This window comes from Centrocercus urophasianus, unplaced genomic scaffold (assembly GCF_019232065.1).
Source record: "Centrocercus urophasianus isolate 14NV4802_14NV808 unplaced genomic scaffold, USGS_Curo_1.0 seq_14, whole genome shotgun sequence".
Classification (NCBI taxonomy): domain Eukaryota; kingdom Metazoa; phylum Chordata; class Aves; order Galliformes; family Phasianidae; genus Centrocercus; species Centrocercus urophasianus.
In genome coordinates, this window is record NW_024884586.1 from 48,833,792 (window position 1) to 48,855,243 (window position 21,452).

At 42.5% G+C, this 21,452-nt stretch overlaps 1 long non-coding RNA gene across 1 annotated transcript in view; it reads left to right on the forward strand.

Annotated features, from left to right (window-relative positions):
* LOC122157932 overlaps positions 1–21,452 on the forward strand; it is a 64,458-nt gene that overhangs the window by 16,090 nt on the left and 26,916 nt on the right. Inside the window, exon 3 of the long non-coding RNA XR_006168074.1 lies at positions 9,525–9,642. This is a non-coding gene — a long non-coding RNA (uncharacterized LOC122157932). The remainder of the gene's footprint in view (positions 1–9,524; positions 9,643–21,452) is intronic.

Genomic DNA, 21,452 nt, shown 5'->3' on the forward strand with positions numbered 1-21,452 from the left:
GGGCTTTCCCATAACTACCCTTTGCATGGCTCTTGTGTTGCGACAGTAAGAAATCACTAATTGCTGATGAGCCTGGGCTAACAGTTGGTCACAGTGGATTAGCCATTTTTTTGCAAGACTAGCAGGATCTACTGTGATCATCTGTCCCGGCGTCTGGCCTACATTACCCAGAGAATTTCATCCTGATGTTACTCTATCAGGCCCATCAACTTCAAGGTGAAATAGAGTTTAGCTTTTATTGGTGTAGAAGTCACAAAATCAGTTTCCTTCTTCAGTGCTGCCTTGGTGGTGTTTGTACAATAAATGTTACATTAGAGATGAAATTCTGTCAGAGCTGGGAGCATTCTACCAGCGTGAGATATGAAGGATGGTGAACAATACTGAAAGGCAGTGATGTGGCTGAACCACATTCTCCAAGATAGGATGGATTTTGTTTAAACTGTTCTAGGGAGTTATTTGTCTAACCTGGCCCTTAGAGTTGCACGGTGTTCAAGAAATGTTTTGATTTTGTTCTAAGGGACGTGGTTTAGTGGGGACATATTGGTGGTGGTTAAATGGTTGGACTAGCTGACCTTGGAGGTCTTTTCCAACCTTGATGGTTCTATGATTCCATACACCGTGATTCCTCTTGGCAATTTGTTTCACTGTGTTTCATTAATACTGCTACATTGCTTAAGGTTTCCAATGGCATTTGATGGACTGTTCCACAAAACCAGTGAGCATGTGCTAAGAGATTGTTTCCAAATAACTCTAGAATCTGGAGGGACTGAACAGACAATCAAAACTGAGTGGCAGAATCCTCATTTTACAAATGGAAAACTGCATCTTGGAGGAATTGAACAAGTTCTTCAGAACTCAGAATCAGGACTGGGACTTGAACTTCTGTGGCTTTGCAACCTAGTCCTGTCCAACTGCCCTTCCTTTTGAGATGAGGGATGCTCAAGGTAAGATTAGACTCAGAGACTGGAAAGCAAGTTGACTGTTGAGCCGTGTGACAAGATGTTCTTGTGAATTTTTAATTGCTGGCTGTGCAGACATGTCCTTTGTAAGGCAATAACCTGAGGAGATCTGTCCTACATTTTGGAAACTGTTGTACTTCTGCAGCTCTTGGAATGAGTCTCAAATGAAAAATCTGTTCTGTAGCTCATTCCCTACCATATTCCCTCTAGATAAAGCTTTAAACCTGTTAACTTTGTGGCTATTGTTCCAGGAATTTATCCTTGGAAGCAAGCAACAACATCCCTAATATTTAGCTGGAAAGAAAATCTCTTTGGGGAAAGACTAAAACAGTGCAAGCTGATCACAAATTGATAGTTGCCTTTTTCTTTCTTATACAAATTTCAACACTGATTTTCTACTTAAGTCAGCTCTTAGCTAGTCTCTTACAAAATAACTTTGCATCTTTTATCAGCTAGAGGATGAAAGTTTCCCTTCTACCTGCTTCTTAGATATTGGATTCTTCGTATAACTACCAGTGTGAATTTAATTTCAGGAAACTGAAACTATGATAACTTGTCTAAAATGTGAATATAGTTCCCTGGAGGTTCTCAAGAAAAAGGGTGGATGTGGCACTGAGGGACGTGGTCAGTGGGCATGGTGGGGATGGGCTGGGTTTGGGCTTAGCAATCTTAGAGATATTTTCCAACCTGAATATTCTATGATTCTGTGACTCCCTACCCTATTGAACCTTCCAGAAAGATCAGCTGGCATATCTGTTCTGTGAAAAGTGGTATTTTAGGAAAATTCTAGAGCTTAGATTCAGCAGTACACATGACCATACCTTGATTTTAAGTCTACAAATGGCCTCTTGGCTCTAGTGGCAATAGTCGTTTGCTCTAATTAACAGTTTCCTGAGTTCCTACTGTGCTGCCTCTAGAAGGAGCTCCCTTCTTCCTTCACAGCTCCCCAGAAGCAGGGCTCTACTTTTTCCCTATGCTTTTTGAAGGTCTTCAGGCCTCGGGCTGTGGTTGCATTGAGGTTTAATTGTGCAGGTGATTAGCAAGTTAAGGATCAGGCTCAGACACAGACTTCACTTCCCACTGTAACACCATGAGTCACTGGGAAGCTTTCGAAAATCTCACCTTAAAGGTCCAATACAACTGCCATCAAACTCCAAGTACTGACTTCAATGGAAGTTGGACTGGACTCTTAGCAAGGAATTCCATGAGATTCCATGAGCAAGGCATGTCCAAGAGATTTTACGGCATGGGTTTGAAAATCACTTTTAAACAGGCATGATGTGCTGTAACACTGTGTCTGTGTGTTTGGAATGAATACGTGAGAACAAATGGAGAGCCTTCAGCTCTCCTAAAGAAAGATGGGACAGGCAACAGTTAAAATTTGCTCATGTTTTTCCCATGGATTTTGTTTAGATCCATGCTTGGGTACTATTTCCTATACTTATTCAGTTCATCTCAAGCTTGGAATGTTTCTGAAGTCTGTCCAGCATGGGGTAAAGTCCAATATTTCTAGTGAAAGATTCTTACTTAGATTGCTGTGTCTTAAGGGTTCTGTTGCTAAAGCAAAAGGGAGAGTCCAATTTTGTCTTGCATTAGCCACCTCCACAACTGGCACACAGTAACTGTCAGACATCCATTTTGTGAGACTCTGCTTTGCCCCTTGTGGACCAAGCTCCATTCTTTAAAACTGTGCCCAGTTGTGAAATATGGAGGAGAAATGGCTTTCAAACTCTAGGAACTGATGTGTTGGAAGCCAGCTACAAATTCATTTTAATTTTGACAGTGTTACAGGTCTTAAGATGTGTTACCTGTATCCTGTAGAGCGTTAAGTCACCGATTGTATTTGACCACTGCCTACCAGTTGGAAGACCAATATCTAGCAGTGGTTATTTGTCCATCCATTTATTTTTTGTCAAGTTTGTGATTTGCTCAATCTGAGTTGGTGTTTGCTTGTGTATATCTGCACATATCAGGTGAAGATTCACTCACAGCTTAGAAATGATCAAGCAGTAAGTAGGGCAGCGTGCTCCTCAACACTGCAGAGTATTTGTGCATTGCTCCATCTCCCCCTTTCATATTTAGACGAGGGCTAATATGCCTATACATCCACATCATATCCAAATACGGCAGCAGTGGTAGTATGGAACTGCAAAAGAACCCATTTGCCAGTGAACTTCTGTTAGAAAAGGAACAGAAATATCCATTGAAGCTATTAAGCTATTTACTTTGTTAATATAACATGGAATACTGTGAATGATTTTAACTACCATGCATTGTTTAAAGCTTAAAAGAAACAACTATCCAAGGATGGAACAGAATAATAGATCAGTAATGAGTAATAGCACAGCATGATTTTCACGTGCAGGTTTTCTCTTCAGCTGGGAACAAACCTGAACAGAACATTGTTGGTTCACCAGCAGGACATGGAGTCCCGTTATGGGACTACAACCACTGCTTGTATGTATAGCCACTGTATTACAACAGAGGAAAGGCATTTCATTGCTTTACACTTTCCTCTTTTTCATCCTTTTTGTGACTGGACCACTCTAAGCAATGTCAGTTAACACCAGTAATGGGAACATACTCCAGTTGGAAGCAAGAACAAATTTCCAAGAACTTGGAAAGGACAAAATTTTTCTACATCTGATAGACTGCTGATGTGATCCATTTGATAGGTGCGACACAAGGAGGGCATGGAGTACATGCATGGCTGGATTCTCATCTGAAAGCTTCAGTCCATGTAACTCTTCCTTACTCTTTACTGAAATTAGACCCAATTTCCACATGTAAGTACTCTGCTACAAAATATGCAGGTGAAGCTGCCTACATATGTTGCAGTTCAGGATCAATACCTGGTGAAAACGTGTTTATACAACTTGTAGACTACATCACATAATACACTGTGCAGCTGGTGTTTCTTTTGATAAATATTTTATGCCTTGATGATGAGTTCTGTAGTTGACTGCGTGGTCATTCAATAATATTTCACAAGTGAAGGCTCCTTTTATTAAGACCGACCCTTTTCTTCCTCTCTTGCTGATGTTTTAATGTGCTGATGAGAAAAACCGTGCAGTTGAAATATGAATTTCAAATTATTTAAGTCGGTGTGTTTGAAAGTCAACCATTTCATAAGCTGTGTCGATGAAAGGTCTCCCAGTTAGTCTAGAGAAGTTGGTTGGTTGGTTGTTTTTTTTTTTTTTTGCTGTCATTTCTGTCCTGTTAATTTGAGCAGAAACTGTAATTAGATGTAAGTGGTCTTGTTCCCACAGAAATGAATGGCAGCATCTGGAGAGAGACAACCGTTCCAAATGCTTTTGGCTACCATTTCTCTGCAAGTTAGCAGTATGGAGCAAGGGCCTGAATCCAGACTTCTGTCGGCCTAATTTTATATCTGTGGAAGCACAACACTAAATCCAATATTCAAATGCCTCTCTGTGATGGGTGCAGAGCAGGATACATTCCAGGCTTTCATGTTGCCCGCTCCTCTCAGGAGGCCAATCCTCATTGCATCTCCTGGTGGGACTGGATGTGTTCCTCTGACTGACCTGGACTAAGAGTAGGAGGGATTCTGGGTCAAAGGCTTTATTTTTCCCCTTTTTTCCTCCTCCATCTCATTATCCAGTTTGACAGTATCTGGGCTCCGCTTCCCCAGACAGGAGCGCAGCTCTGTTTGTAAACAGTAATTGAGTTAAAAGATGTTTTGTGTCAGAGCTGAGCTGGTTTTTTAGTTGCTCGCTCTGCAGAAGGGCTGGCTCCTGTAGGAAGGTGCTGTGCTGCCTCTGAGCACTGGGTCTCCACAAGGTCACGCAGCTCCTTATCGCCGCCGAAATTTGTCTTTTATCCTAATCAACGCCAGGGTGCTGCGTTTTTATCAAACTTCCCGTCCCCTAAAGGAGAATCAGGCTTGAAGCTGATAGTGCTATTTTGGAGTAAATACTTCAATTCAGCCTTTCCTGTTAATTGAAATGGGATAGACTGCTTTCCTTTCTTCAGCTTTTCAAACCTATCTGTCTTGTGCTCAGGAACTTGCAGCCTTTCAGAAGCGTGTTCATCTGTGGACAACCACCGTATGTAACTTTCCTTGTAGTACATGGCACTGCTTTCAGCAGGGCAGGAGGTGATGGCCTTAAGTTACACCAGGGCAGGTTTGGGTCAGATATTAGGAAAAATTTCTTCTCCAAAAGAGCAGTGATGCAGTGGCACAGCTGCCCAGGGAGTGGTGGAGTCACCATCCTTATACTTGTCCAAGAACCATGGAGATGTGGCACTGAGGGACGTGGGCATGGTGGGGTGGGTTTGGGTTGGACTAGATGATCTTAGAGGTCTTTTCCAACCTGAATGTTTCATGTTTGACAATTCCATATGGAGGACAAATGTGATGGCACTTTTAAGTGCCTTTTATTAAGCTCTGCTACCATGCAGTGCTAATTCTCTACTTTTACCTTGCTCCTTGCGAACAGCAGTACCTTTGACAATGCAGCCTCCTTTCTAAGCCACTGTTTTTCAGGGCTTTGTCTCATTTCTCTGAAATATGCAAACAGACAGGGAATTTAGACTGAGACTTTAGACTTAGAGCTGCCTGAAAGATTTACAGGACCAGTTCCCATGAGCCTAATGGGACTTGTCTATCTAAACCCTTTACAAGACTCTCAAATCTCTGCCTTCTGCTGTTATGGAGGCATCAGTGATGGCCCAATAAATGAGGGGAATTGAGGTTTACAGTTGAAGGGTTGTCTCAAATTTACTGTTGGATACAAAAGAAAATACAGTGTTTCTTCCCCAGAGCCGCAGTGCTCAGAATGAAAGTCTGAGCGTTTACAAGTAAATCTGTTATTCAGTGTGGGAATTAAATTAAATTATTCATACTTGAAGAAATTTAGGAACGTCAGACTCTTCTTTCCTTGATAATTTCAGTAATACAGTGGTAAAGTCGCTTCAGACTTGTCATAGGTTCAGTGACAACTTTCCTCTGTATATTTGATGCTGTTGAGTGTTTACATAAAGTGATGCTCTCACAGATAGCTGTCTTCTGTGGACAGTAATTCATGTTGTTGGGTATAGAGAATAATCTTTCTATCACAAGACATTTCTATTCCTGCTTTGCAGACACGAGACCTTTTTGCTTGCTGTTAAAGCTTGCCCTCTTTTTCAAAAAATTTTCAATCTTACTTCTTCTTCTGGTTGTTTGCAAGGATAAATGCCTGTGCAACATGGCCTTCCTTAGTTGGTCTTTCCTCAGTCGTTCTCAGCATCCGCAATCTACTGCTGCTATTATATATTATATATTGCTGCTATATTATATTTATCACCATGCTCACTACGTTGAGCTGTTTGTAGAATCATAGAATGGCTCAGGTTGGAAGGGACGTCAAGGACCAGCAAGTTCCAACCCCCCTGCCACATGCTGGGTTGCCAGCTGCTGGATTGAATACTAGATCAGGTTGCCCAAATGTTCCTACGTCGTTTGTACTTTCTATTAGAACTTCTGCAGGTACGCAGGCTGAACTCAAAATATCAGTGCTATATTTTGACAGGCGTGTTTTTTGGCTTAGTCAACATCCAGATAGAACCATCCATACAAGAGCAAGATGCTTTGCTGTGCTGCAGTTTGGCCCTTTCTCTAATGTTAGTTGCGATGGTTGGAAGATGCCTGACCTTGGCCAACATTTGTGAAACCTATTTGATGCTTGGATGAGGATCCATGATTACAAACAGGAGGAGGAGGAGAAAACACATTTGATTGTGTTTTCTTGGTCACTAGGAGATTATCAGTGTTCCTTTAGATTATTCTCTTGCACTGATATTATTGATATAGAAATACAAACTACCTGAGTTATTACCTTTGATTAGTGAGAGCTACTTAGGCTTATCCGTCCTCTGACCCATTTCTTGCCATGTCCTCAGGTGTTTTTACAGTCTGGTGGAGGCTGGTTCTGAAGGGTTGGAGAAGACTTCTGGTAGTGATAATACCACAACAAAGAGAGATGGTGGAGGTGACTATGCTTCTAACTGTTGCTTAAGTGAGATGGGGTGAATGCTCAGTGGAGGGGCTTCTCTACATTGGTAGATTGGCAGTTTTGCTCGCTGCCTGGGAGGCTGGAGAACTGGAGTAAAACAGAATGGGGATCACCCCATCATGCATGCAGAATAAATGGGGTGAAGAAGAGTAAGTCAGTGTGGAGAGCACCTGAACCATCACCTCTGAGCTTCCCAGGGGAAGGGATCTGAAATTACTCCTGCAAGTTGTCCTCATCTACCGTATAAAAATCCTTTTTGTAGAAGACAGTCATTCCCTTCCCTAACTCTTCAGGATGTGGTGGCAGAGTATCACTGAGCCATTGCTGGCTGCGTGGCTTTGTTCTGCAGTGAGTGGTGTCTTTGCAGGCCTGTGACCTGCCCTGAAGGCTGGGCAGCGCACAGCTTGCTGTGACAGATGCTTTCAGAGCAGGCTGAAGCTTTCCTCTGCCTGGGTGGCCTTCACATGTCACCTGCTGCCTGCTCCACGCAGTGGATAAGGGCCGTCAGGTACAGGTGCCAGCTGGCAGCTCTCTTCTCTGCTTCTCATGTGCTTTCAGTGTTCAGATAGCAACGCAGGTAAAAAAAAAAAAAAAAAAGGTGTCACAGCTGCTGAGCCACAGCTACACCCGCTGCCAGGCATCTGCATCCATGCAGAATTTATGTAGATGCTCAGTAACAAAGCGTTAGTGTTCAGGAGATGATGGGATGTGCTTTCCTGTTTCGAAAGAATATCAGATGTGTCTCTGTTGAAGAATTTTCTGGGATACTGCAGGTAACATCTCCAGCAGATGTTGCACTGTGTGATGCATTGCTTCCCTTTCTGTCCCAGAAAACACACCTAGACCTAATATTAAGGACTTGAGAGAAATGCCATTGAGATAAATACCACTCCCATTGATTTCTTCTATAGTGCTGTAAATCCCACGAAGTTCAGGCTGGCTGTTTGACTGTCCCTTTTTGTGAATGTGAAAGAGCAAGGGCAGGGAGAGCAGGAGAATGCCACGAGGCAGAAATAGCAGAACCGTACTCTTGCTGCATCTGGGCTCCATATGAAACCTTTGCCTCAATAGACCATAGAGGTAGCCAAGATGCTGCAGAGAACTAAGGATGACGAGAGCTCCTGGGTCACTGCGTTAGGTCACCTCCCAGCCCATACTGTGACATGCTACAGTGCCATTCATAAACACACTGTGGTTCACTTACACCCTTTGCTGGGGTTTGTTTGCTTGGTTGGGAGGAAGAGCTGCCCTGCCAGTCCACTCCGCAGCCCCTCTGATCTTGCAGGCTGAAATCTTCCTCTAATTTCCAGTGTAAATAAGATCAAGACTCACATGCTCATGTGCTACAGTCCTTAGCTTCAGTTTCTCCCCCTAGGCATTAAATCTACATATTTATTTACAGAGAGCAGATCTATCCCCTTCCAGCCTTGTCTTGCTAAGGCTGGAGAATTGTTCTTTATGTGCTGTCTTGCCCCATCAATCCCTGCTACAAAGGACGATCCCACTTCTCAAAGAGTTGTTGGATATCTGAAGCTGCTTTAATAATAAGTCACTTAGCTTTTCTCTGGCATTATTCCCTGAACAAAGCCACTTTGGTCTGCAGAAAGTCTAGGGTTCGGCTCAATGTCAGAGTGACATCCAGTGGAAGCATGGCAGAGCATCTCTATAGCACACCCACCTGGCAAAACCTTGCTTGTCACTGCTTTAAATTTATTTTATTCTTGCTCCACTGAGCAGGGCAAAAACTTGCCAAAGTCAACATGTGATGAATGAAATGGCTTTCGTTGTAAGACCTGTCAATACACTTCAGCTTCCTTACAATAAAGGGTGACTCCTTTGACGTCTGGGACTTGCACCTGTCCTCCTTCTGAAAGCAATACATTCTCGATATGCCGAAATGCCACTCTTAGGAAATCAACAGAGTTAATCTATTGGGAACACTGAGGTCTCAGGGCCAGCTGTTCAGCTTTTCTTAGTATCATAGCTCCATTGATCTAAAGCAGCTCTGATGATACACACCGACTGCTCGTATCAGATAAAATCCCTTTTTTAGTTATTTTGTGCAAGGAGAATAGTGATTAAGGCTGATCTGGGGACAGAACAAAATGGATTATCATAATAAGTAATAACTGGAAAATAGGAGGTCCCTATATTTTGGGTACATTCAATGTTGAATTTGAAGCAAGGAGAGGGGAAAGAATACTGGAGGTGCTCTTTTTCTGCGCGTAAAAGTAGGGAGTGGGTAACATGGACCTTAATTTCTCACTTCTGTTTGGTTTCCACATTTCCTTCCCAACCACCCTCCCCTCCCCATCCCTCTCTGAGCCATAAGCATCAGTGTCCAGGACTCGGCCTCCTTCCCTTCTCCTCCTTCCGCAGGGTTTGGTCACTGGGATGTTTCACCCAAAAAGGCTCTTGGCGCTGGGTAGGTGGTGATGATTGCTTTAACCCAGTGCTGAACAGACTGAGGCATTGCAGTTACTAACCCGTTTATTGCAATGGGCTTTTATCATCGTTTTAATTCTCCGTTTTGCTTGTGGATCCCAAGGAACCTGCGGGATGCTGGGACAGCCTTTGACCAGGAAGATCTCCCCATCTCTCCCCAGTGTCTTCCAGGCAAACGAGAGAGGAACTTAATTCGTTTGAAGAAGCACCAAGTGTTTAAGGTAATTTGAAATCCTTCATCTGTCAGTATTCTTGACAGCAATCAGGAACAATGGAGAAATAAATAAATTAAAATCCCGTAGCCATGGAAGCACACTTTAGATTAGATTTCTATTTGCATGCTTCGTACATATACACAAAACATATTTCATGTACCAAGTTAAATAATGCACAATACTTAAACTATTCTCACTTTTTATCCTTTGGTTATTGTAATTACAAGTAATTTTGTGAAGGATTTTCTATTTTTAAGAAATCACACTTTTGTACTTGATCCAGCTAACAGGATTTTCTTACATTACTTCATAAAGAGACCATCTTTAAACTTCTAATGTTATTTCTTATTCATTAGTACATATGCCTGTAGGGTATGTTCATAAATGGGTTAAAGTTACAAAGTTATGCTTATAAAAGCTCATGGTAATTTGGAGTATCAGGAGGATTTATTAATTTTGAAATCTTAAAAGAGCAAAAGCTAAAATGAGATTGGATTAAGTATATTCTTGCATGCAGTTATTCTAAACACCCTTAAGGACCGCAGACTAACTTACAGAGGACATTATGCAAATATGAATATATCTCTAAGTGCCTCATAGGCTTGCTGATGTAATATTTTACATGGTTAGTTAAGTACATCAAGTAAAAGGTTTGACCTTGATATACTGTAAAAGGTACTTATCCCACAACACCCAATTGTTTTCGGTGCCATTGTGAAATATATCGCTCAAACGTGCAAACAATTCTGTGCATAAATCTCATTAAATGTAGCTCCAGCAGCCAAACAGCTGTCCACAATACCCCGTCTCTTTAGAAGACCAAAGAACTGCTTTATGATTTATCTTTATCAAAATGCTGTTTATATTTATCGACAGTACCAGGCTGTGCTTAAGGAGCGAGATGACAATTTCTTATTGGGACAAACAGAGTTTCTGTGCTTTGTTACTGGCACCTGTTCCCATTACACAGTTCAGGTTTTGGTTTTTTTAAGGGCATGCAGAAGGTGGAAGATTACAATGCCCTAAAGTCAAACAATGTTCTGGGGAAGGAAAACAAGTTTGGGTTTTGATCTTGGCTCAGAATTTCTGCACATTCTTGGGTTTACTTTCCTCTGATTGTGCTGCAGTAAGCTTGACTATAGGGACTTAAACATTCCATTTTCCTGTATCTTGCCTCCTCTTGCCCCTACTCCATTCCATATATATATATATGTGTGTGTGTGTTCCATTGAGGTGGTAATGAAACAGAATAGAAAAATGGATTGCTAAATATTGTGTTATCTTTTCTGTGTGCGTATCTGAAGGGAAGATTGGCTGATGTGGCACCTGCAGATTACTTTAGGGTAAATCCTTGTTTGTTCTGTTTAGCATTTTTGTGGTTATCACTAACTGAACTGGAGGGAAAGGCTCTGTGGATGGGGGAAGTAGGCATGGGTTCCTTATATTAATCAGATGGAAAAATAGATATTCAGTCCTGCACACCAAGACATCAGCCCCCTTCTAAAGCCTGTATCGTATCAAGCGGTTCCTGCGGGGCTCAAGCAGTAAAGAGTCTAATCTCTCTCAAGTCCCTCCAAAGTGACCAAAGTGCTCCAAACATATTTATGGCACTTTATGTTGGACTGCAAATAGCCTATTGGGATTGCTTCTCTTACATGATGGTTTGGGAGTGATTAGGTAGTCAGGGGGTTGGAAAAAAAAGAGAATTAATAATGCAGCTTCATTGGGGTGATGTTGATCGTGTGGGATGTTGCACCAAATTCTGCTTTTTCATTCGGTCCGTCTTAGAAAAATGATGAATTAGCTGTGAAGTACTACTGAGAATGTATCACTAGCATTTGCCAGCTACCTGGGAAAACTCGACCTGTTGTGTATGTCACAGGCTGAAGTACTATCCCAGAAAAAAAAAAACAAACCACGACTGCAGCTTTATGTGAACAAGAGCTATTTCTGTGACTCTGCCTGCCATGCTGTGGTTTTGCTCAGAGGAAAAAGCCAGTGGTTTTCATACGAGATGAGGGGGTGTTCCCAAGTTCTGGGCAATTTTGTATAATATGATATTGTTTCTGAAAGTTATGTCTTTTGTGGTAAAGCACGAGCAATCAGGTCCATTCAATTTGGACCTCTCCTCTTAGGATAGATGTTAGGAAGAAGTTCTTCTCAGAAACAGCAGTGACGCGTTGGAGCCAGCTGCTTAGAGAAGCGGTGGGGTCACCATCCCTGGAGATGTTGGAGAACTGTGGACACGTGGCACTGAGGGACATGGTCAGTGAGCATGGTGGGGATGACTTTGGCTTGGGGATCCTAGTGGTCTTTTTCAGCCTTCATAATTCTGTGACACTATTTGGAAGGTTATGTACCCAAAGAGGAGAAGAGCTTGGAAGCGAGATGAGATTTGAGAAATTGTTATTCTCTGAGCCTGTGCTTGTTTGCAAGGACCCTGTGAATGTATTTGACCAATGTATTGCTCTTGTTTGGCTGGCATCGGGAATGAACCCGCTTCCATGCCACAGAGGTAATTCCAAGGATGCGTGTCAGTATGTCACACTGGTAATTCTGAATATCCACTTATTTCTGTGGTATATCTAGCTGGAGTAAGTCTGTTTGCTAAAGGATAAAATAAGAAACTGTTTTGAGGAGGTTTACTGATTTCTTTTGCTTTCACGTGGAAAATAAAATTACTACAAAGGCTGTTCGTACTAAATGGAGGTTCCACTGGGATTAGTGAGGATGCGGTGCCTCTGAGCAGAAGCTTCTGTCTCTGCAGGAGGAGATGTTTATAAGGAGAGGAACTGATCTCTAACAAAATCTGGTGCTTGAAGTAATATGCCACACACGTCGTAATTTAGGACCTGATCCATGGAAGTGTGGTATTTGGATAAGCAGTTGGGTGCCTTGTGAATTTACAAACACAGCTAAACAGATTAGGTTAGGTTGGTAACTCACTGGAAATATTTGTTGGTTCCTTTTGGCATCTGTCTGCCACTTTGGTCTCCAAGAAACATGCCTGAATGTATCTTCATTCTGTGAGGAGCTCGTATGAATTTGTTTCCTTAAAGTGAGTTAATTAAGTAGGTTGTTAGCTATGCATTTATTTTAATCCTAGTGAGCTGCTGTGTACAAGTGCTGCATTCATCCTTTGTATCTACCAAAACTTCATAATCAACAAAGAAGTCATTATTAATCTATTCATAATGCATGCATGTACAGAAAACCTGTATAGAAATCCATGCAATGTTCTGTGTGTGCACAGAAAGCAGCAAGTGGTATTCCTGCATCCAGATCTGACTCATTTTAAATTCAGATTGGGGGAAAAATATCACTAGCAAGATAACATATCACACTACTGAAGATGATAGCTTTTTTATTTTTTTATTCTTCCCAGTGCTGAATGTGTGCATGAGCAGTAGAACCCAAATGGAAGCACAATGTTGATCTCCTAAGACAAGAATAAGTACAATGCATTTTCTTTGGGTCCTGTAGATATGTATTTGGCGTTTCTGTGTGCATTCACTTTAGAGATGGCTGGAGAGGAGAAGATCTTTGTTTTAAATGAAGTAAAAAGCTGCAGGGTGAACGACATCTTCTGCATGTACCATAGAAGCAATACAGCTCTAAACAGGGACCTGGGTGGAAGGAGTGAATGTGTATTCATTTACATAACAGGCAAGTGAAACACATCTCTGGAATTGAGTGCTGACTGTGTAAGTAAGTTACTTTTAAAATCTTACAGCTTCTTCCTTTATCTCTTCATGTTGTAGCTCTGATTCTCTGATTTAGGGTTCACTTCTGCCACTGTGTGAGCTGCAGCACAGTGTGGTGTTGGTTCCTACTGGGCTTTCCTGGAGTTGCTGAAACAAAAAATTATTTGTATAAGATGCTTAACAAATATTTTGTACAAAATTGAACATTGGGATGTTTCCTAGCAATGCATGCTTGTTACAAACTCCTACAAGTGCAAAACAAGAAACAAAGCAAGAAAATCCCTGCTCATCTGCAAAACATCATGTTATGGGAGAGCCAAGCAACCTGTCCCTTTCACCCACCTTATGTTGGGTTGTGCCTTGGAGATGCAACATCATGCTTAATGTTGTAGGGGAGCAATAGGGGAACCTGTTGATCCTTGCATCCCACCATCAGAAGGTTAATGTATAAATGAGCTGGCTGGCTTTCAGCTTTATTGAAATCATCATGGTACCATAAAGCAAGGGCAGCCGCCTTGCCTTGCACCTGCTGAGGCTCTGTGCTCCACAGCCTTTATGGAACGAGCACTGGGAATATATTAATAACAAATGATTTGATTGTGGAAGGAAAAGGTCTGTAACAATGATATATCTGCTCATGGCTGTGCTTCCATGGAAATCGCTGATAAATCTTCTTGATAATTCAGATTTGGGGGCAGGGGGTTGTCAGTGATGATAATTGAAAATTGGGGAAAAATACTTTTGATCCTGCAATTGCAGGATTTTGTTTTTAGGGGGTTGGGGGATGTTTTTTCTCTCTTTCTCTCTTTCTCTCTTTCTCTCTTTCTCTCTTTCTCTCTTTCTCTCTTTCTCTCTTTCTCTCTTTCTCTCTTTCTCTCTTTCTCTCTTTCTCTCTTTCTTTTTTAATTTTAATTTTCAGTATTTCAGCAAGTAGAAAAAATATCTCTTGTAGAATGAAAGGCCTTTGAGTCCTAGCTATTACATATCCTTGTGGTTTGAAGAACTTTTTTTGTTTTTTAACGTTTTCCAATTAGATTTTCTGGAATAAAACAGAAATATAGTCCTGTAGTTTGAAGGGAAAACAAAATAATTTGTTGGTTTAAAGAAGGTATTTTGCATTAATTTTTGTAGTAGGTTGCATCAGCTTGCTGAGCAGTTTGGTTGACTACAGTTTGATTATCTTTCATAAGAGATGTGTTGCCTAAAAACACCCTCTTTTTCTGCTCATGTCTGCTGTTTCCTAGCTTGCTGACTCTTTGTCTCATCCATTAGATTTTTGTTAAAACTTCCAATTTAGTCCCATCTTCTGAACTTCATAAAGTGCAGCCTCTGTTGGGCAGAATACGCTGCTCTGTGGCCAACTCCTTTCCCTACCAAATCTTTCAGACCTCTCTTCCCGTGCCCTATTCCAGCACATTTCTTCTTTATATTCCCTGTCCAGACTTCTCTTCAAAAGCCTTTGCCTCTCTTCCAAGCTTCTATCTGTGGCCGAAAAATCTCTCAGCCTCCCCTCTCCTTGAGGATGCCCAACTGTGTTTGGGTTTAGCTCATGTTTCCAGTCCTGGGTTACCATTTCCAAGACCTTATTTCACCATCCCTTGCTGCAACAGTTTGGTGGAGCAGTGAGTTCATATAGATGAAGGCAGGTGTGGAGGGAAGCACTGTTAGGTGTAATTGCTATCCAACCTAGCTGAATACGAGTAGCTCTGATTTGGAAGCTGTGGACGTATTAGCATGGAGCTATGTCCAAGTTAACAAACCCTAACATAGCTCCACAGCTGGTGGACCAAACCTGCTGTATGCTGTGTTCAGCTTGAATCATAAGCAGGAATAACATAGGTCAGCCTATACAAACACAGCATAATTTTATTTGTCTTGAACCTGCCTCAAAGGCAACAGTAGTAGCTATTAAACTTTGACTTGGAAATTCCTTGTGCCTCTTACCCATGCTGTTGGGAGCTTTTCTGGTGGGTTTTGTTGCAAAAACAGGCAATCTGTTGAGTGCAGAAATATAGTTCTTGCCTCTTTCTCAGATGAAAGCAAGCAAAAAATGGTGATTGCACCACAGCTTGGCTCTGGTGTTGGTGAGCACTGCAGGAGTGCTGCTGTGCTGGGCTGGGTGTTGGGCTGATGGTAAGATTTGGGCAGGTGTACGAGTGATACAGAGGTGCAGCCAAAATTTAATTTCCTCCAGAACTGTTCTGTGCAAGCTGCACAAACCTTCCTTAGCTGAACAAATACACTCAAAGACAATGATTTCCCATTTTCCTGGAAAGACATGTGGTACCAACTGCCTGTGCTCTCTCTCCTGGAGCCTTAACAAACAGTCTGTGCATTTGCATTTTCTCCAGTGGTCTCAGCAGTAAACTTCCTTCCAAAAAAAAAAAAAAAAAAAAGGAGGGGAAAAAAGGAAATCTTATGTTCCCTGAATGCAGAATGAAATTACGCATTCTCTCTGTGTCTCATACATGCAGATACACAATTTAGTACTTTACATCTTCAAAGCGCTGTTCAAATAGGGACTAAGTCGTGTTTGTAAACACTTGCTTTGGGAGACAAGTTCAAATGGGGCTTAAGTCCCCAGTGAAATGTTGCTGGTCTCAGTCAAGCTCCTAGTGGACATTTGCCACAAAAGCACAGCACTGTTTGCTTGTATCGATAACAATTAGTATTATAACTCTGTGTTACAGCACAGCCCCCATCAAAGACACATTGTGCAGTGCACTGGGCATGCACAAAATCAAAGACTTGCACTGCCTCAAGATGTGAGCAGAAAGAAAAGGGGAAGAAAAAAATAAAAAAAGACAGGAGAAATGATCTGTTCTGTTTTGCAGAGGAGAAATTAAGAGCTGCAGTCCTCAAATAGAGTTTAACTGAAGCTTACTGCTGTCCTGATTTGTTACCAATTTTGCTAAGTCCAAGGTTAAATTACCAAATGGTGTGAGCGTGGTCACAGGGGGAGTCTATGTCAAGCCCAGGAACAGAACCTGGCACTCACAAGTCCATAGAAACTGTGTTAACTGGAAGGTTACCCTTCTTCTCCAAATGGAGTTTAATGAACATAACACACTTCAATAGGGTGTATTCAGAAGAAGTTACCCATTATGGATGTAATGTATGAGTTTTTCTCTCTTGGAAATAGGTTGCTCTTACTGGCCATTTCCTGGTCAGGTTTTGATGAGTCTCTTTCAGGCAGAGTTCCCATTGAAACAGGTTTTCCTGAATGAGGACTTAAGGAACAAATGAAGAAAGACCTCTATAATTGCTCTATAATGATTAAATGGTTCCCATGAGCAAGGCAGTTCAGAAAGACGTGCTTTCACTTAGCAACGTTTGCGCTGCCAAAATGAAATGGCCACATCTACTGCAGGCAGAACTTAATTCATTGTCGTTGCTGCTGTTGTTGTGTCACAGCAGAGGTGGGGGCAGGGTCAGACCAGGAAAATGGTAGATTCTGTAGAAACGCCCTGAATATGGCAGTCCAAGCCCACACCATCTTGGGCCTCTCGGGCTGCTTCCTTGGATGCCCATCTGCAATGGTTTCTTGATGCTGTCTTATTTCTGCCACATTTGTTCTTGTTTGAGATGGTACTTGGACACAGGTGTCAGTGATGCAATTTAAAGGCAATGGTTCTACAGAAGAAGATGGATATATCAATTTCATTTTAAGGTGAGGTGGAATCACAGAGTCATTAAGGTTGGAAAAGACCACTAAGATCATCTAGTCCAGCTGTGACGAGGTGCAAACCAGACCTGCAGGAGTGACCTGTTCTTCGTGTTCCATAAAGGTAGCCTAAAACAGATGCTGTATTTCCCTTTCTTGTTTGTTTGTTTGTTTGTTTGTTTTGAAAGGCTGAGGGCTTCCTACCTGGTTTGGAAATGCTCAGCTCCCAGCTGGGCATACAGACCAGGTCAGCATCACCCAGTGAATGCTTGCTCTCCTAAACGTGAGAATGGCAACCCTCAAACTGGAACCATCTTGGGAGATTTGCCTTGTGGTTGCCAAACAATGGAGTCGAATCTCTTGAAAATGAAGAGCTCATAAAAATAAGCTGTGCCTTGTCAGCTGTAAAGAGAGAAGAGCGTGTTGTTCCTCAGGGCCATATTCTAATCTCAGATGCACAGTGTGCATTACCATATAGCTTAAAAAAGCAGATATTTCCAAGATATCATGAGAAGTTGTGTGCGAACTGCTCACGGAATTCAGTATCCTTCAGGAGATTTTCATGCACTCGGATATACCCAGCAGTGGCATAGACTTCTGGTAGGTGGTCTGTGGTTCTGTGGCAAAAGGGTAAAAAGGAAGATGGAAAAGCCAAAGAGAAGTGTAGGCACAGGACCGTGATGCAGCAGAGCTGGAGCTGGACGATTCTAGCAGCATTTTACTTCGCTGAAACATAGGGCTGGGGAGGGTAATGAGACCTGCAGTGGTATCTTTCAGAGCTGAGAAGGAAAGAAAATACATTTTGAGAAACAATTTTGAGGAAAAAATACATTTTGAGAAACAATTATTTGTTTATTTGGTTTGCATTGCTTTTTTTTTGGTGGTAGTTCTCATTCCTTGCAATAGGAACAAATAATTTGGACCAGTCAAGCCAGAAATAATTGGTATCAACAGCTGAATGGTGTCTGACCTCAGTCTGGCTGCTGGAAAACAGCTGCCAGTGACACAAAAACTATCCTGATAGCAAGCAGTGGTGAGGAACCACAGAAACATGGGACCACAAGGGATCTCGGGTCACACAGGCAATTAAAGTGTCTTTTCTGTCTCTCCAGGCTGAATATCAAAATCAAAGAGTCCCAAGAGGGATACCTCATGTCTATAGGAGTTTGGAAGGTATGGGTTTTAAGAGCTCATAAAAATGAGCATTGGTTCCTCACAGAGCCATGCTGCAGGATGGAGCTGCTTCAGTCTATTCCAACCCCTATGATTCTGCAAGCTGGGCTTGCAATGGCTAATAAGTGTGCATCTAACTGAGAGTGCTTGTGGTTATATGAGAGTGTTTCTTGGGAGGTTCAGGTTGTATATTGCAAAACATTTCTCCTCAGGAAGAGTGGTGATGCTCTGGCACAGGCTGCCCAGGGAGTAGTGGGGTCACTGTCCTTGGAGAAGATGGTCCAAGAAGTGTGGAGATGCAGCATTGAGGGAGGACATGGTCAGTGGGCATGGTGGGGGTGGTCTGGGGTTGGGTTTGGGGATCTGGGAGGTTTTCCAATCTTAATGATTCTATGATTCTAGGCAAACTTTAGCACAGTGCTGCATGGAGCTGTATAAAGTGTGAGACATCTTACCCTACGCTCAAGCACAGCTTGCCTTCTTATTAGGAAAAAATGCTGTTGCAGTTTTACCTCCTGTTGCCACGCAGACTGAGAATTATAGGATTACTAAGGTTGGAAGAGACCACTCAGATCATCTGCTCCAACCATCAACCCATCACTGCCATGCCCACTAACCATGTCACTCCATCTTCTTCCCCATCTACAAGGTTAACTGGCATAACTCATGCTAGAATGGTTTGCACCGTGGTGGCTTCTCAAACACTGGCTGAACCACTGTGTATCTCAAGGAGACCCCTCTGGTTCAACTGGGGAGATGTTATTGCTCTCTATAGAGCAATATAGAGACCTCTACCTGAAGGGAGGTTGTAGTGAGCTGGGGATCAGCCTCTGCTCTTGTATAACTAGTGATAGGACTATAGGGAATGGCTTCAAGCTGTGCCAGGGGAGATTTAGGCTGGACGTTAGGAAATACTACTTTTCTGAAAGAGTGGTCAGGCACTGGGATGGGCTGCCCAGGGAGGTGGTGGAGTCATCAACTCTGGAGGTGTTCAAGGAACGTTTGGGTTTTGTGTTGAGGGACGTGGTTTAGTGAGAACTATTGGTGATGGGTGGATGGTTGGACTGGATGGTCTTCAAGGTCTTTTCCAGTTTTGGTGATTCTGTGATCTCTGCTAAGCCCTGACCCAGCAGATTGCTCAGAGCAGAGTTTGAAGCCTGTTATGTGCAGTGCCATCCCTTGTACCCTTACGCTTTCTCACATCTGGAACTCATCACAGGAGCTGCATCCCGGTCAACCTCTCAGCACCAAGAGTCCAAGGCAGGAGTGGCTCAGGGTATGGGGCTCAGCAGATGAGAAGGAAACACCCCCAAAGGAGCCACACAGTCATTGCAGTTGCTCTGACAGCACAAGAGGCGTGCGTGGAGAGTGGGGACAGAATGAAAGTGGCAGAGCAGTAAGCTATTTTGAGCATCTGAGAACACAATGCAAGAAAAAAGGACTGAAAATTCTGAAGCAGCACTTGAGTGGGTTGGGTTTTTTTGTAATTTTTGTTCTGCCACTCTGCTGTATCACCTTTCTTATTGTTTTTCTTTTCTTTGCACTCAAAATATGCATTGTCTTCCGGTCCCTCTTCAGTGAAGTAAATCTAAAATGAAAACAAACCACACATTTGGCCTACCCTGCCTTAAAATTACACATCAAGAATGTTTCCAGTGACAAATACTTTCAAGGCAAACAAACTGAAGAGAAATTAAAAAATCTCTGTGGGGCATAAATATGTAATTACACTCACACAGGGAGCATTTTATCAGGTAAACCATCCTACTTTGTTAATTGAAATGCTGCAGCACAAGGTTTTTTGACAAAGGGGCTGAATATGTATGTGTATTTCTCACTGGTGCTGTTCCATTCCTCTCTCCCCCTTCCCTCTGTGCTCCTACGATGGGGTAGTGATCGCTCCTGGTTTCTTTGTTTGATTATCCTCATTTCTACCACCTTCACTTTATCCTGGCAGGGAAAGTTTTCCTTTCACTGGAGGCAGAGGTGCTGCTGTTGATTTAAAACAAGCAAATCCCAGAAAATAAGACTTTTCTTAAATAAAGGAAGGAAAGAGTGGAACAAGGTTGTCCCATACGCTCCCCACCTCAATGGTGTCCCCAACCAGGTTGTGAGGAGAGGCAGTGCTGAGCCTTCCTCTCAATGTGCCAGCATCTTGTCCAGGTTTCTCTTCTTCCTGAGGACCAGTAGAGAATAATATGTTGTTGTTACTGTTCTCTTTTGTGACCTATTGCTTCCTCTGATCTTTCTGTTGCATTTTCTCTCCTAATAGGCGGTACAGAAAGCGTTCCAGTTGCAGAGCCTTTGGTCAGTGTTGTCTAGGGAAACTCAAAGAGGTTTTGGTGTTTTTCTTAAAGCACCTGAGTTTGAATGTTCCATATTTCCCTTTCTGATTCATTCTCTTCTCTGCATTTCTCGGTAGACCCTTCCCTTTCACAGTTCTGTTTCTGATGTGCCACTTCGTATAACCCGGACTCTATTTTCAGTCTTTTTGTCTGCTCTGCTGTTCATTTTGAACAGAAGAGCAATGGAAGAACTGACATTTCCAGAGGAGGGCTTTACCATGCCATGCATCTCTCAGGGTAAGTCACTTAGTCTGTCAAATACACATAGACCTGTAACCCTCTTGAAAAATGCTCAGAATACATCTGTGATCTCTTAGCCTCTCTCTGTGTCTTTCATCTGCTTTTACAGCGTTGACAGCATCAGAGTGTCTTCTCATAGAAGTGCTGTGAGCGAATAACTATGGACTGTGAGTTATTCAGAAACTAAGACACAATGGCCAAAGACTGAGAAATTGCCTGATGACATGGCTTTCTGCTCTTAGGGCCGGAAAACGTAACGCTCCCACGTGATTTGAGCGTGTGGTTGAGACACATGAGGAAAAGGGCTGAAGAATGAGCCAAGAGCAAAGTGGTCTTATTAAGCTGTAACACTTGAAATAGGAAGGGACTCAAGCTGAGCTCCACCTTTATACTTAAATATAATATTGTAGGCTCTCAAAATAAGAGGCTGGGCATGGGGTGCTTTTGTGTAGGTATTGCCTGCCCCGTGGAGCTGAAAATCTTGGCGCAGAAGCAGAGAGGGTCATAGAGAGGTGGGAACAAGTTTGGCCAACATGGTTGACATCAACTACAGTGGCCCAACAGTCTGACAGCTGTCAATCAATTAGGACTTCAGAGCATGGAGAAGAGATTTGGCATGGTGGCAAAGTATGGGATGCATATCAAGAATGTCCTCATGGGAATGAGGCAGTTTGGAAGAAGGTGTGGAAC